The sequence below is a fragment of the Zingiber officinale genome, chromosome 8A (genome assembly GCF_018446385.1).
Source record: "Zingiber officinale cultivar Zhangliang chromosome 8A, Zo_v1.1, whole genome shotgun sequence".
NCBI lineage: Eukaryota > Viridiplantae > Streptophyta > Magnoliopsida > Zingiberales > Zingiberaceae > Zingiber > Zingiber officinale.
The window spans coordinates 111,979,985-111,998,105 of record NC_056000.1 but is presented as its reverse complement, the minus strand read 5'-3'; positions in this window follow the sequence as shown (position 1 = coordinate 111,998,105).

Sequence of the window (18,121 nt, the reverse complement as noted above, 5' to 3'; positions counted from 1 at the left end):
AGGTAGATACTATCCACTATCAGCTAATAATAACAGAGGCTGGTATGCGCCTCGATCTTCTAACCAACTAGTAGTAACAGAAGCTAAAACTACGGGTGATATGATATGAAAAATCACCAGAGGCTATAATCCTTGATCTAAAGTAGGGTCGACCTTGATCACTGGTTGACCCAACACATGTAATATATATTATATCAACTAGACAGGTACTAATCAAGAATGCTAATACATGTCATAACCTATAATAGTCAACAGTGCATATACTAACCAAAAAGGTAAGATAACAATATATCAACATACCTCCTATAGCTTGGAGATGTCCTGCTGCTGCCAGGTCCCAAAACTCAAAAAGTCACATCGAGAAGACCAAAACACGAAATCCGAAACACAGGAAAATAAGACTCGTAAGCCGATCTCTGATACCAAATAAATTGATATCAGATAAATCTCGAAAATCCAGAACATATAGCAAGTATCGTATACCTGCTCCGATACCACTAAATTGTCACGCCTCGAGAAAGTCCCTGTCTGAAGAAATTTCGGCAGCACCTCCCCTGTATGGGTGACAATCTGAAACATTTATACAAAGCCCTCAAGGCCACATATACCTCGGCTAACACGACAGGAATAATAACAGTAATAAAAATATAACACAAAGTCATCCACGCAGTTTATATCATCAACCCACTCGGCTGGAACAAAAATCCAAAACACAGCAGAAAAACGATAGAAAACCAAAATACATGACATGCTAGCCGGCTAGGCTTACACCACACCACAAAACACCACTCCGGAAACAAAACCGAAGCACAAGCTAGATACACAAATACCAAAGTACAAATGGACAATAGCGAAGACAGATCTTCTGAGGTGATATGGGGACCAGCAGGCAGGATACTCCAAGCGACACCATAAACAACCTGGTACCTGAAAAAGATAGTGTCCACGGGGGTGAGTTCAACAACTCAGCGAATACCAATAGACATGTCTAGTAAGATATATCTAACAGCAATAAACATGGAATACAGCTTCCTAATCATATATAGGAAATATACAAAACTGAAAGGTAACTGAGGAAGCTGTACTCACCAGGAACTCCTATCCAGTACAAAAGGGTCGTCAAACCATATACACAATATGCCTCCTGTATGCATGTCAAACAAATGCATCCACCAAAATGCAGCATATAAGTGCAGCAAACACAAGCAAATAAATGTAATAAATGCATATGATGCCAATGACATGGTCACCCCGGACACCAGTCAGTAATCTCACACACAATGGTGAGACTGAGTGGGTAGGGTTGTGACAACCGTGCACTCTGACGTCACTGCTCCTGATGAGTGACCAAATGGACAGGATGCTGTCGGAGTACACACATACTCCTATCCCAAATCATAAGTGGGGGAGCGAAATACTCTCATCTCCCGGTACACCATGACGGGGAGGGATCCCTGACGTGCTACCACGCTGCGTCACACTATCCATAAGCGGACCAACGGAGCACCGAACAGTGATGAAACTGGCGATATGCTCTACAATAATTGAGCAGCCCATCACGCAGCATGCAATCATGCGAATGGTACATGAAACTAAGCATGACAATATCCTGAACCAAATCCACATATATATATATATATATATATATATATATATATATATATATATATATATATATATATATATATATATATATATATATATATATATATATATATATATATATATAAATGTGTACCCTAGTACAAGTAAGTCAAATCCATAGATTTAGGGTATACAGGCCTCTATGGTATAACAACCTAGGTCCTGAACATATCCACCTCCATAAAATGTGTACTAACAATGTACATGGATCAAAACAAAAGGTCTAGGTACACAGATCAGGTATGATATCAAAATATAGATACACATGTCAGATAATAAAAATCCAGAATCTAGTCCTACACTCAGTAAAGCATGGTATGTCACTTACTCTAGGAACTAAGGTACTCATGGTAATAATCACGAGGCATAAACATGGATACATAACAAACGACAAAAAAAAAATAGAACATGCTATGGGTATCAACCGTGACATACCAAAGGCAAACATGATCATTGCATGTAGCTATAAAATACTATGCATATCCAAATGACAATATCATAAAAGATAAATCAAGAGGTACCTGCCTTCATACACAGGTCGTATCAACCGTCCTCAACAAGTCCAAGAGATCGCATCCAACTCAAATCCTACAAATACAGGGTATTCAACAAAACTAAGGATCTATGGTCAACATATCAACTATTAATCCCTCGAATCTGATCCAACCCTTTCCTTCACATCAATTTAATCCAAGAACACATAAACTAATGATCCACTTATCCAATCAAGTTCACTACCATCAACTACTAAGCATCATGAATCAACCTCAAAACCTACCCGAATTCAAGTGGGTTGCTGATAGCTCACCATCAAAGGATGACTTTAGATCGGAAGGTTGGCTGAAGCCATGGATCATCCATGAACAGCACAGCTAGAGCTGCAATGGCTAACAACACCTACAAACATTCCAAAACAAGTCACTCCTTGCAATCCTCATTCCACATCAATTGAAATCAAAGCTGAATACCAACAATCCCAAATTTGTATCCCACAAATTCTGTTACCTCACTGGCACAACACTTGGCACCTTCTCCAGCAGTGATGAATCCATCCAACAACCAATTCATCTCAAGAAAGCCAGTACACTGTGGTAGGGATCTAGAATCCAAGAATTTCTGATCTGGTGATAAACTACAGCGAAATCAAACAAGAACAGAGCACAAGATCAAGAACTAAACCCTCACCTATCGATCATAATGCCAGATCAACACTGTTCTGAGAAGGAGACAAGGTAATGGCAAGGGACGGCGATAACTGGCCGATAAGGGAGGAGCAGTGTCGCTGGTGCTCGTGGTGATCCGGCTACACTCTGTGGCATGGCATGGTCGGGGGCACAATGCACCGATGTTGCGGTGAGGAACCAGAGCTAGGGCTCGGGCGTGTGGCCGGTATCGCTGGCGACCTGGCTTCAAGCGGCGGCTCAAAATGGTAGTAGCGTCGGCGCGATTTGAGGATCTTCGCAGCAAGGAAAGAAGGGGCAGAGGAGGAGAACAGTGGGGATCGGAGAGGGGCGGCGGAGGGGCTAGGGCAAAAGCGACGGGCCCGAGTAACTCATGGCCGATTTGTGGCGTCGACAAGGGCAGCAATGGTTGTCGTCGCTGGAGGGGAGAGGGATCTGACGGCTCTTGCTCAAACGCTGGCGAGGAGGAAGAGAGGGGAAGAAGAAGCTTGACCGGCGTTCAATCAGAGAGGAAGAGGAAGGAAGAACTGTCAGGATCGAAAAAGGGGACGGCGTCGCATGGGTTAGGGCACGGGAATAGGAGGAAAAGAAAAGGAATAAAATAAAAGGAGAAATAAAACTTTTCCTCTTTAAAATAGGGTAGCCTAAACAGGCTTTCCTGGGCCTCGTTTTTATCCCCGTAAACTCACTCATATGAGCTCCGAAAAATTCCCGAAAAATTCCCAGAAATTTTAGAAAATTCCCTTATCATTATTCTCCATTTTTCGATATTTTACATCTAGAGACGATGAGTGATCTTCGGAATCAATCCTTAGCTTCTGGAGTCGATACGGAGATGGAGATGGTCTTGGATCGCCGGATCAAGGCCGGAGAAGGTGAAGAACGTCTCCAAATTGGATCTCCCCAAAGAGAGAGCCTCCCCCCTTTTTTAAAGAGGAAGAAACCCCCTTATATAAAGCAGGGCACGAGCACCACACGACCAGTACCATAGCCGTGTGGCCTTCACACGGCCTCACCCATTCTGCTCTTAGCCAGGGTCACACGGTCGTGTGTCCTTCACACGGTCGTGTCCTTCTTTGCCTCTGGATGGCTGACACGGCCGCATGGCTCACATGGCCTAGCTAATCTTGGACTTTGAAAATCTTGCTGGACTTGCTTTCTCTCTGGAAGAGTTGCACGATCCTGTAGATCTACACGACCATGTTCTGGATACGCTGCTGGGGTGACACGACCATGTGGATCCACACGGCCATGTCATGCTCCTCCTTTGGTGAAGCTACACGGGTTGTCGGCACCACAGGGCCAAAGCCATTTTCCTCCTTACTTCTTTGGCATGGCCATGTGGCTCACATGGCCAGTGCTATCTTCCTTCGGTTGTTGACTAGATCGACCATGAACATCATTTCCTCTCTAAATTTGACTCCTGTAAATAGAAAATATACAAGAGCAAATCTCCGAACAAAGAAAAGTAATTATTCTAAAAGTAAGACAAATGGTATGAAATTTCATAGACAAAGCATGCGTAAAATATGTGAATGTGCATCAAAACATGCTAAGTAAGTGTATATAATCTACGTATATCACATCCCCAGACTTAAACCTTTGCTTGTCCTCAAGCAAAATGCCACAATCTAAACTCATGTGCTCTATAATGTATCATAATCCCTAGTGCACTTTCCTAACTCTATCTACAAATTTCTTTGATAAGCATGATCATGGAAATAACTCAAGTATGGCCTAAGCATAAGTGTCTTGTGCACAGTGCAATAAGTGACCCAAACTCTTCAAATTTTAATCTTTGTCCTAGTCAAGTAGTTATCCAATTAACTTCCTAATGTTCCCGGTGATAGACACTTACCTGCGACGCACTTGGTTGATATTCCTTAATCCACCCAAAGTCTCAAAGGCGTTGCAAGATGCAATACTTGAATACAAATGCATATAAGTGCAAATGTTGGGATATTTTGATTTTTCCAAATGAGCTTACATGATTTTAGCATCATCTAGTAACCAAGGTGTAGTTTGAGAAATCACCATAGGAACTAAGTACTAAACAAATAGGATGAATCATGATTATTCTAATGATATCAACTATTCAAACTCAAGTAAAGTGATAATAGAATCCTTAAGGTTAAGTCAAAACTCAAATTTATTTCCGTACAATACTTATCTCATATCATGATACTTAAGATAGAGAAAAGAGGTACACTAAATATACTAGCATTATATCCACAGCATCATGAATCAAGATATAAATATGCAAGCAATTTTGCTTGTAGATAAGTCAACAGTAGTGAGGAATGATGTTCTCAATATGCCACAATATTTCAAAAGACAGTCAAGTGACAGTCAAAACCAAATCCAACAAATAGAACAAAGAAAAATGTAAGACATAAGAAAAAACTGAATACAAGTAAAGTAAAATAAAATGCAGAACAACTAAAAATGTAAAAGAAAATGCAAAAATTTCATGTTGCAAACACCCCCCCCCCCCCAGACTTTTTCATTGTCCCGATGAAATCAATATGGTGATGGTGGAGGAGGAGGGTAGGGAAATGGAGGTCAACATGGTCGGCAAGAAGGAAAACTAGGAAATCCAGTAGTCTCATTCAGGATCCTATGATATTCGTAGAGGGTGTCAACTTGTTGACGCGTAACACTCATGCCCTCTATGAAATCTTTCATTCTAGCTTGATTCGTATCATAATCCTAGACAAACTCAGCCACTTAACCTTGAAAGTTCCTCGTGAACTAAAAATGATCTCGCACCTCTCTATACTGGTCATCTGACAAAGTGAAGTGGCCCTCCAACATTACTCATTGGGTCTCTTGCTTCTCGTGAAGCGAGTCTAGAGAGGCGTGGAAATCAGAAAAATCAAATCTGGAGTGACCCATACCATAGGCAAAAGAGTGCCTAGCAGGTTCCGGATGTCAGGACGGTTGTGGGTGTCCAGATGACAAGGGCTCAAGGTGGGGCTCGGTGTTTCTAGACAAGGAAGAGACATTCTCGAGATCTATATCAGTGATCACCCAATTAGCGGGGTTGTGAACAGAGGTCCGCTCGGGACAAGGAAGGGGTAATGGAAAACCATCCTTCCTAGAAAAGGCAAAGCCATTCTCATCCCGACAAATCATCTTCATGGCAAGACATGTATCGATATCGATCATGTTATTGCCATGGATGATTTCTAACTCATCTAGATCGCAATCCAGATTTATAACTATTTGGGTAACCAAACCACCAAAGATAATCAATCTCGAGGATGCCTTCCCAAGTCTCACTAGGTTTTGCAAAAAATAGAAATCGGAGTCAAAGTCAACCTTATGTAATATAGCCCAAAGAGCATAAAGTTCCACTTTCCTAACAACTCCATCGCTTTCCCCTCTACCAAAAATAATTTTACTCATGACTCGATGTAAGTACCTAAAGATAAGGTTTTGCATATGGGAAGCTTTAGCTCTAGAGGGCTCAGAAGGTTGGTCTAATCCAGTAATTGAATTCCAAAAATTATTCCAACTAAATCTAGGACCAAACATGCGAGAGCCACCAGTAGACAAACCAAAACAACTGTTAAAGTCACTAAATATCCACTGAAATTCTTGATTCATTAATCTAAAGATAATTTTGCCAATATAATCATCTTCATTTGAATAGTGGATATCTAATGAGCTCAAGAATTCAAGTATAATTCGAGGATATGTAGGAAGATGTGTGAACATAATATCATCCCAATCTAGAGAACTAATCATCCAATCCATATCACCTCTAATTCCTAAAATATTTAAAATAGTTGGGTCCATGTATCTTGTATACACAATCTTTCTTGCAACAAGAATATCAAGTTTAGCTTTATGATCATCATTTCTAAAACGATATTGAATTCATTGTCGTTACCTTTGTCACGTGTTCTCTGTTTGCCTTTGCCCTTTGTGACTTTCTCCTTACCCTTTTCCTTTGGTGGTTCCTTTTCTCCACTTGATCCACCACTTCCTCTTCGAACCTTCTTCAAAAGGTTAAACATGATGTCAAGTTCAAAGAGGAAAAAGTGTTGTTTAATTGGAGAAGTGAGATCTTGAGAAGTAAGATCTTAGGGAAGGAAGTTGTATATCTTGAAGGTAATAGAGGAGAATTACTATTTAGATCTAAATCTAGATGTGCTTTATGGATAAAAATGAATAAGAGATCTAGATCTGAGAGGTTAAGAATAAAGGTTGAAGATGAGAAAGGGTTGGAGAAGAAATTAGGCTTGGGGGTGTGACCGACACAGCCTTGGCATGACCGTGTCTTTTAGACACAGTCAGGTCAAGATGCTCCACACAGCCATGTAGATCTACACAACCCAAGTAGTCCTCCTCTTTGCCAGAACCACACGGGCGTGCTAAATGGCACGAGCAGTGGTGTCTCTTTCTCGGCTAGGTTCACACGACTAGTGTGTTATACACGGCCAAGTTCATTTTCTTCTCTATTAACCTCACGCGGCCGTGTGTGTCACACGACCTCCTTCTTCTTCTTCTCGGGTATTTTCACACGGCCGTGAGAAATCACACAGCCTTAACCCTCTTCTTCTCGGGTGAGCTCACACGACTAGTGTGAATAACATGGCCAAGTGCTCCTCCTCCTTTATAAGTGTCACACGGCCGCGTATGACACACAGCCAGGCTATGTTAGGTCCAGTATTGCTGAATTTCCTCCTTTCCAACTTCTCTAATGCCTCCATGCCCATGAAATAATCATGGCCAGCTCATGGAAGCAATATACAACCTGAAAACAAAAATAACAACAATTTAAAAATATTAACTCATGAAAAAGAAAGCTAAAATTGAATCTAACTAAAGGAACCCTTGGGTTGCCTCCTAAGAAGCGCTTATTTAAGGTCATTAGCTCGACCCCATCTCCATTTTCATGGCTATACCCAAGGAGACATAGATTTCCCTCCTAGGGTTGAGTGTGCTTCTTCTTCCCTCATTCTTGCCCTTAGAGAGCAGATGTACTTCTCATTTTTATTGGGGGCCTTCTCCTAACACTTGTCTGATCATGTACTTCGTCCGATGGCCTCCCATGAGGATGGAAGTTCCAATCCTTCAATTTGTAAGTATCAGCCCCGCTACAAATGCTTACTAAGAAAAAAGAGACATGGTTAGAAGAATTAGATAGATCATACTCCAACCTTTCCTTACCGATTACTAATGAAAGTTTATAGTTTTTCATGTTGATTATTTCTCCAATTGTTGCAAGAAAAGGTCTTCCCAGTATTATTGGAATCTTTGGGTCTTCTTCCATGTCAAGTAAAACAAAATCTATGGGAATTATGCTCCCACCCACTTCTACTGGCACATCTTCAGCAATACCCATAGGGTACATATAAGTATTGTTGGATCGAAAGCGCTAGAGGGGGGTGAATAACGATCGTAGCTATTTCGCGTCTCGGAATTGACTTCGTAAAACTCGACGAGTAATAAGAGTAATAAAGCAGCGGAAATGAAATAAAGACAACACACAAAAACACACCAAGAATTACTTGGTTCGGAGCCTTGAGTGACTCCTACTCCAAGGCCCATGCTCGTTGAGCGTTTACGGTGGGTAACAACTATATTTCATAAATCTATTACAAGCTAAGTACAAATTAACTGTAAATGAACTTTATACCGACAACAGTAAAATGGAAACTGAAGCTTCGGATCGTCGGGATGTTGTTGCAGCACTTCGGGATCGTCTCGTAAGCAGCTTGCAGTGTAAGGATTGCTTGGATTTCGTTGTGCTGAGAGCTGCCTTGAACCCCTCTTTTATACTGTGCTGGAGGCACCTCCAGGCCGCCGAGTCGCACGGGTGGATCAGTGCAAACCTAGTCGCACCTTATCTACTTTAAGGCGCCTTCAAGCCTCCTCAAGGCGCCTTCCAGCCTTGGTCCGAGGCGCCTCCAACTCCTCTGGACAGCTGTCTGTTAGAGTGTATACTAAAAGCCTAGCTTTTGGTATAAACATTTATCTAGAAATAAGAATCACATTGGTCAAATGTCTACATTTGTGATAAATGTAGTTGTTCAATTAATTTATATTATAGATAACATGGTGTGTGGTGTCACACACAGAAGATCATGTTATCAGTACCTTATAAATTATAAACAGTAGCTCACGACCATCATGGAAAGGAACAAACCATTGGAAGGTCGTAGTGTAATTAGGTGTTAGTTTATCTTAACTATATAATTACACTAGTACACTAAGAGTGTATTGAGTAGGACCATTAGAGGTCGTTTCTTTTATAATGACTTTATAAAGGGACAAAGACCTCAGTTATTATGGAAGTGTGCGCTCTTAATCCTAATATAATAACAAGCACATATATTTGATATTTATTTCTTTAATTTATCAATGGGTGAGATTTAGTTCGATGAATCAATAAGTCCGATAAGTTGGGAAATGATATCACTTATAGTGTGTCTTGTTGATTATAGAAGGAAACTGTGTCCTAGTAATCTAGATTGAGAATGTCCCCAAAAGGAGCTCATAAGGATTGTCATGTTAAACCCTGCAGGTGGACTTAGTCCGGCATGATGATGAAGTTGAGTGGTACTACTCTTGGAGCTAGATATTAATTAAGTGAGTTGTCAGTAACTTACTTAATTAGTGGACATTTGTTATCTTAAACACAGGGAGACTGACATACTCATAATAAGAAGGAGCCCAAAATGTAATTTGGGATTGGTACGGTAGTTCAATAATAGTTCTTTAGTGGAATGAATTATTATTGATAAAATTAAGTTGTGTGTTCGGGGCGAACACGGGATGTTTAATTTCATCGGGAGACCAAAACCAATTCTTTCTCTCGGTTCCTATCGTAGCCTCTAGTATATAGAGATTTATACCCACCACATACCCACCTTCTTACCCATCCAATGGGGCCGCCAAGCTAGCTTGGAACCCAAGCTAGGGCCAGCCAAGACCAATGTAGGTGGCTGGCCAAAGCTTGGGTCCCAAGCTTAGGTGGCCGGCCACTAGAATATTAAAAAGGATTTTTATTAAAATTATTTCTTATGTGGATATCATGATTTTAAAAGAGAGTTTAAAAATTAAAAATTTCCTTTTATAGCTTTCTACAAAAGATTAAGAGAAGAGATTAATCTCTTTCCTTATTTGTAGTTTAAAAGGATGGTTTTAATTTTTGGTAAAAACTTTCCTTATTTGTAAATCATCTACATGTTTAAAAGAGAGTTTAAAATTTGAAATCTTTCCTTATTTGTTGATTAAAGGAGGATTTTAAATTTTAAGAAAACTTTCCTTTTAATCATGTTCATGATTTAAAAGAGAGTTTAAAATTAAATATTCTCTTTTATAAGTTTCTACAAAAGATTAAGAAAAGATTTGATATCTTTCCTTATTTGTAGATTAAAAGATATTTTAATTTATAGAGATAACTTTCTTTTTATCCACATGTTTAAAAGAAAGATTTTAATTTATTAAATTTCCTTTTTATAAACCAATCATGAAGGGATAAAATTATTGGAAAAATTTTATAAATTTCCGGAAGCAAATAAGGAAGTTTTAATTTGTGTTTAAAATTGTATTTGCTTGGAGATTTGTATAATGGCCGGACATTGTAAATTGAGAAGAGAAAAATTATTTTTAATTAAATAAATTTTCCTTTTCATGGCAAAAGAATTAAGGAAGTTTTTATTTAAATTTCCTTATTTGCCAAGACCAAGGATTATAAAAGAGGGGGTAGAGGTGCCTTCATGGGTGAACGACTCTATTATTTTTCTCCCTCTTTTCTTCCTTGGGTGTGGCCGGCCCTTTCTTTCCTCTCCTCTCCTTTGTGAAAACCTTCATGGTGGAGATAGCTTTGGTGGCCGGATCTAAGAAGGAGAAGAAGGAGAGAAAAGAAGCCTCTTTTTTAGCATCCCTTGGAGCATGGTGGTGGTGGCCAAACCTCTTTTCTAGAAGAAGAAGGTGCTTGGTGGTTCTCATCTCGGAAGATCGTTGCCCACACAACGTCCGAGGTTAGAAGAGGAATACGGTAGAAGATCAAGAGGTCTTTCTAAAAGGTATAACTAGTAATTTTTCTTTCCGCATCATACTAGTTATTTTTGGAAATAATACCAAATACAAGAGACATTGATTCTAGTATTTCGAATATGTTTTTCGATGTTGTGTTCTTTTGTTTTTTTTTCCCTTGTAATTTGATTGTTCTTTTCGGTTAACCTAAAGTTATTTTAGGAAATTAAATATTAGCTTTCCATAAAAGGTTTTGTCTAGTCGGTGGTGGTTGCTCCCATATCCAAGAAGGTCATGTGCCTCGCCACGTCAGTACTGGGAACCAATTATGGAAATTAATATTTAATGGAATTAATAACTTAAGGTGATTTTGGTCGAACGTATTAAGTTCCGCAGGAGATCCAAGTCAAAACCTAAAAGAACGAATAGATTAAGTTTTGAATCAAACGTGTTAAGTTCCGCAGGCGATCCAAAATTTAATTTAAAAGAACACATGGTAGCTAGGAAAAGGTTCAGACCTTTGTACAAAATTTTTGTACAGTGGAACCTTTAGGTTTTCCGAGTAGCAACCAACAATTGGTATCAGAGCTAGGGTTTTGCCTCTGTGTATTTGGTATTAGGTTAATTATGCACATGTCATACATAATTTAGGCAGGTTAATAGTAGGATGTGCTAACTTTGTGGATGCAGGATCCAACTATTTTGGCTTTTAGTTATTATGTGTGTGATTGGACCCTTGGACATGTCAAGGGCATTTATATGTGTGTGCATGATTGTATTATAAAATACAGCAGGAGCTGTATTTAGTTTTATTAGGATTTTATTTTTGATCTAGATACATGTACATTCCTTTTATGGAATATAGGATTAAAAATGTAAAATTCTATTTATGTCGTGGATCGAATCTTGCAAAGCATGGAACCTTCTAAGGATCAGAGGCGCAGCGGAACTAGGAGCAAGATGGATGCGACAGCTAGACCCGGTGGCGGTGGCCAAATATGGCAGCAGCTTGGGATGACAACACACGGAGGACAACTAGAGATAAAAGCCATAATAGTTGAAAATTAGTTTTTCTATTTATTGCTTTTATATTGTGCTGTGTGTGCATGTTGGTTTACATATTTAGTAGGCTAGCATAGTTAAAATTCCTCATTTATAAATAACTAAGTGGGAGAGGGATTTTTAAGTAAATCCCATGGTTCCCATTACTGGTTTGTAAGTAATGCAAACAAGCTTGCGCGTTATCTCTGAGTGCCTTCCTCCATAACGGATAAGCTTGTTTGTGGATCACTAGAATAGACTTCCATTTTTGGATGACTATAGGAAGTGAATTAAGAGCATGTGATCTTCCCCAACGGAAGGGGCATAATCTTATTAATGGACTTAGTGTCAAGTAATGGTATACACTTAGACACATCTAATAGTATCCTCCCCATCGGAGTCACTGCTATTATTTGTGTCATCAAATGATACCAACTATTAATTTTATCTGTCAAAAAGTTAGGTTGACAAGATAATAAAATTAATGGGTTAAAACCCTCCTTTTACAAATGTTGAATTTGTATACGTCCACACTAACGTGGCATGCAAAATTCACGGTGTTTGAGATGTTGGTGAATTTAAATAATATTGTTTGAGGAATCAATGTTATTTTAAATTCAAAAAGTTTTGACCAAATATTTGATCAAAGACAGATCAACTATTAATTTTATTCGTCATAAAGTAAAGTTGACGAGATAATAAAATTAATGAGTAAAATCTTCTCTTCGATTTTTTATACGTTCACACTATCGTGGCATACAAAATTCATGGGGATTTTAAGGAGTTGATCTTGACCAAATAATTTTGTGATTCTTAGGATTTAAAATGCTTGTCAATCCCCTAGTAGTCATACTATAGAAAAGACTTAGTAGTCCCAATTGTAATGATTGGAAATAGGACTTGGACATTAAGGTAGACTGTCTTCTTAGAATTAAGAACAATATAGGTGTATTTAATTCATTAGTTGAAACATGTTTAGTGGTGTTATCTACCAGAACCTGGAGTGTAGATACAGATGCCATTAATCATGTCCGCAATTTATTGCAGGGTTCCAGGAAACCCGGCAACTAAATGAAAATTAAAACACCGTCCACATGGGCACTACTGTAAAAATGGTAGCTGTTGCAATGGGAGATGTTTATCTTTTGATAAGAATAAAACATGGATTTTTGAGTAATTGTCTTTACGCACCAAGTTTAGAAAGAACTAGTTTTCAGTTTCTAAACTATTCAAAGAACTTGATATTCTGTCTCTTTTAATAACAAAGTTGTTATTAAGAAAAAGAGGGAAGTTATCTGTTCTGGTACGTTGGTTGGCAATTTATAGATCCAATAACTCTCATGATGCAACAAATGGAAATTAGTAACACATCTTCTAACTTTAAGAGAAAGTAACCTTCGGAAATGAACCAATTATATCTTTGGCATCTAAGGCTAGGTTATATTAACTTGAGTATGATTCATTTGTAGCTGATGAACTTTTGGGTTCACTAGTAGTGGAAATCTTTCAGTCTTACTTGGAAGGAAAAATAACCAAGAAGCTTTCAAGTCTAAGGGGTATGGAGTCAAAGATATGTTGAAATTGGTTCATTCTGATTTGTGTGATCCTATGACTATCCATACAAGAGATAGTATTGAATATTTTGTCTATTTTATACACAACTATTCAAGATACAAATAAATTTACTTAATGTACCGCAAGACTAAGTACTTTGATTAGTTCAAAGAGTACTAGGCTGATGTGGAGAAACGACAAAGTAAAAAGACACTATGGTGAGATCATAGTGGAAAGTACCTCTTAGGAGAATTTAGGAGTCACTTATCAGAAGTAGGGATTCAATCCAAACTAACTGCACCTGGTACACCTCTACAGAATGGTGTAGTAGAAAGAAGGTATAGGACTCTTATGGAAATAGGTAGATTGATGATGAGTTATTTTACCAAATTCATTTTAAGGATATACTCTGGAAACGGAAGTGAACATAGTACTTTCCAAAGTCAGAACTCTCTACTCATATAGAATTGTTGAATAGACATAAGCCTATTTTGAAGCATATTCGGATTCGGGTAGTCCAGCACATATGCTGAAGAGAGACAATGATAAGTTGGACAGGAATTCACTTGTTTGTGGGTTATCCTAGAGAAATGAAAGTAGGTTTATAGTCTTAAAAATCAGAAGGTCATTGTTAGCATCAATGACCGATTTTTAGAAAAGGACTATGTAATAAACCACGTGCCCATAAGAAAATAATAAAAGACATGTCTAATCTAGTACCAATTGTACAAGATGAGATACCACAAGGAAACTGCAACACGTATCACAAATGATACACAATTGCAGAAAGTGCCTTGTCGTAGTGGGAGGGTTGTTAGGCAACCTAAAAAGATTCATGTTTTGGGAGAGTTTTTAGACTCGATCCCTGGAGGACATGAACCTGATCTCCGGACATATGACAAAGCACTCCAAGATAAAGATGCAATATCTTGGCAAAGAGTAATGAATAACAGAATTAGAATATATGTATTCTAATAAAATCTGGAAGCTTGTAGAACCACCAAATGGTGTAAAAGCCTTTGGGTGTAAAAAGGTCTATAATAGGAAAAGAGGGATAGAAAGGAAGGTAGTAACTTTCAAAGCAAGGCTTGATGAAAAAGAAAACTTTTTCACTGGTAGCCATGCTTAAGTCTATCCGGATTCTTTTATCTATTTGGCAGGTGGATGTCAAGATAGCATTCCTTAATGGAAGTCTTGATGAAAGCATCCATATAAAGCAACCAGAAGGGTTCATTGCAAAGGGCTAAGAGCATCTTGTGTGCAAGCTAAATCAGTCTATGGACTGAGGCAAAGCTTCAAGGTCTAGGAACATCCGGTTTATCAAAGTAATCTAGACCTATGGATTTATTGAGTAAACGGATAAGTCTTGTGTATACAAAAGGTGTGATGGAAACGTGGTGGCATTTCTTGTACTATACGTAGATAACATTTTTGGTAGTTGGAAATAATATCAAAATGTTGTCAGAAGTAAGGGTATGGTTGTCCAAATAATTCGATATAAAGGACTTGGGAGAATGTATATATTTTTGAGATCAAAATAATAAGGGATCGAAAGAAAAAAATATATTTTACTTATCCCAAGCTTGATACATCGAAAAATCCTTACTCGTTTTAAACATGCAAAACTCCTCGAAAGGTTTCTTACCTTTTAAGCATGGAGTGTCTTTATCTAAATAGATGTCTCCAATAACATCAAAGGAGATTGAGGACATGTAGGACAGTTCTTTATGTTTCAGCAGTTAGACAACCTAATGTATGCTATGCACGAGATCAAAAATCTGTTTTGCCAAGGGCATAGTTAGCAGATATCAAAGTAACTCTAGACAAGGGCATTAGACTGCAGTAAAGCATATATTAAAGTACCTTAGAGGCGCTAGAGATTATATGCTAGCTTACAAGGCAGTTAATTTGGTCCCTGTGGGTTACACGGATTTTGACTTCCAATCGGATAGGGACAATAATAAGTCGACCTCGGGGTTTTGTGTTTACTTTAGGAGGAAAAGTCATAACTATAGAAGAGTGATAAGCATAGGTGTTTTTCTGGACTCCATCATAGAAGCTGAGTATATGGCAAGCCTCTGAGGTAGTCATAAAAGCTGAATGACTTAATTACCTAAAGATAGACTTAGATATGATTTCTAGTTTGTCCAAAGATTATTACAATTTATTGTAATAATAATGGTGCAGTAACAAACTCGAAGAAACCATGAGTCTATATGGCAATTAAACATAATAGAGCGCAAGTACTACCCAATACGAGAAATTGTATAACGAGGAGAAGTTGTTGTCGCCTAAATTGCATCAGATGATAACCTAAGGTCCTTAAGGCAAGAGTTTTTTGAAAGGCATGGGAATCAGATGTATGGCAGCAGATATGGCAGCTTAGTCTTTTAGTATAAGTGGGAGATTATTAGAGTGTATACTAAAAGCCTAGCTTTTGGTATAAACATTTATCTAGAAATAAGAATCACATTGGTCAAATGTCTACATTTGTGATAAATGTAGTTGTTCAATTAATTTATATTGTAGATAACATGGTGTGTGGTGTCACACACGAAGATCATGTTATCGTATAAATTATAAACAGTAGCTCACGACCATGATGGAAAGGAACAAACCATTGGAAGGTCGTAGTGTAATTAGGTGTTAGTTTATCTTAACTATATAATTACACTAGTACACTAAGAGTGTATTGAGTAGGACCATTAGAGGTCGTTTCTTTTATACTGACTTTATAAAGGGACAAAGACCTCAGTTATTATGGAAGTGTGCGCTCTTAATCCTAATATAATAACAAGCACATATATTTGATATTTATTTCTTTAATTTATCAATGGGTAAGATTTAGTTCGATGAATCAATAAGCCCGATAAGTTGGGAAATGATATCACTTATAATGTGTCTTGTTGATTATAGAAGGAAACTGTGTCCTAGTAATCTAGGTTGAGAATGTCCCCAAGAGAAGCTCATAAGGATTGTCATGTTAAACCCTGCAGGTGGACTTAGTCCGACATGACGATGAAGTTGAGTGGTACTACTCTTGGAGCTAGATATTAATTAAGTGAGTTGTCAGTAACTTACTTAATTAGTGGACATTTGTTATCTTAAACACAAGGAGACTGACATACTCATAATAAGGAGCCCAAAATGTAATTTGGGATTGGTGCGGTAGTTCAATAATAGTTCTTTAGTGGAATGAATTATTATTGATAAAATTAAGTTGTGTGTTCGGGGCGAACATGGGATGCTTAATTTCATCGGGAGACCAAAACCAATTCCTCCTCTCGGTCCCTATCGTAGCCTCTAGTATATAGAGATTTATACCCACCGCATACCCACCTTCTTACCCATCCAATGGGGCCGGCCAAGCTAGCTTGGAACCCAAGCTAGGGCCGGTCAAGACCAAATGGATGAGCCATGTAGGTGGCCGGCCAAAGCTTGGGTCCCAAGCTTAGGTGACCGGCCACTAGAATATTAAAAAGGATTTTTATTAAAATTATTTCTAATGTGGATATCATGATTTTAAAAGAGAGTTTAAAAATTAAAAATTTCCTTTTATAGCTTTCTACAAAAGATTAAGAGTAGAGATTAATCTCTTTCCTTATTTGTAGTTTAAAAGGATAGTTTTAATTTTTGGTAAAAACTTTCCTTATTTGTAAATCATCTACATGTTTAAAAGAGAGTTTAAAATTTGAAATCTTTCCTTATTTGTTGATTAAAGGAGGATTTTAAATTTTAAGAAAACTTTCCTTTTTAATCATGTTCATGATTTAAAAGAGAGTTTAAAATTAAATATTCTCTTTTATAAGTTTCTACAAAAGATTAAGAAAAGATTTGATATCTTTCCTTATTTGTAGATTAAAAGAGGTTTTAATTTATAGAGATAACTTTCTTTTTATCCACATGTTTAAAAGAAAGATTTTAATTTATTAAATTTCCTTTTTATAAACCAATCATGAAGGGATAAAATTATTGGAAAAATTTTATAAATTTCCGGAAGCAAATAAGGAAGTTTTAATTTGTGTTTAAAATTGTATTTGCTTGGAGATTTGTATAATGGCCGGCCATTGTAAATTGAGAAGAGAAAAATTATTTTTAATTAAATAAATTTTCCTTTTCATGGCAAAAGAATTAAGGAAGTTTTTATTTAAATTTCCTTATTTGCCAAGACCAAGGATTATAAAAGAGGGGGTAGAGGTGCCTTCATGGGTGAACGACTCTATTATTTTTCTCCCTCTTTTCTTCCTTGGGTGTGGCCGGCCCTTTCTTTCCTCTCCTCTCCTTTGTGTGGCCAAAACCTTCTCATGGTGGAGATAGCTTTGGTGGCCGGATCTAAGAAGGAGAAGAAGGAGAGAAAAGAAGCCTCTTTTTTAGCATCCCTTGGAGCATGGTGGTGGTGGCCAAACCTCTTTTCTAGAAGAAGAAGGTGCTTGGTGGTTCTCATCTCGGAAGATCGTTGCCCACACAACGTCCGAGGTTAGAAGAGGAATACAGTAGAAGATCAAGAGGTCTTTCTAAAAGGTATAACTAGTAATTTTTCTTTCCGCATCATACTAGTTATTTTTGGAAATAATACCAAATACAAGAGGCATTGATTCTAGTATTTCGAATATGTTTTTCGATGTTGTGTTCTTTTGTTTTTTTTCCCTTGTGATTTGATTGTTCTTTTCGGTTAACCTAAAGTTATTTTAGGAAATTAAATATTAGCT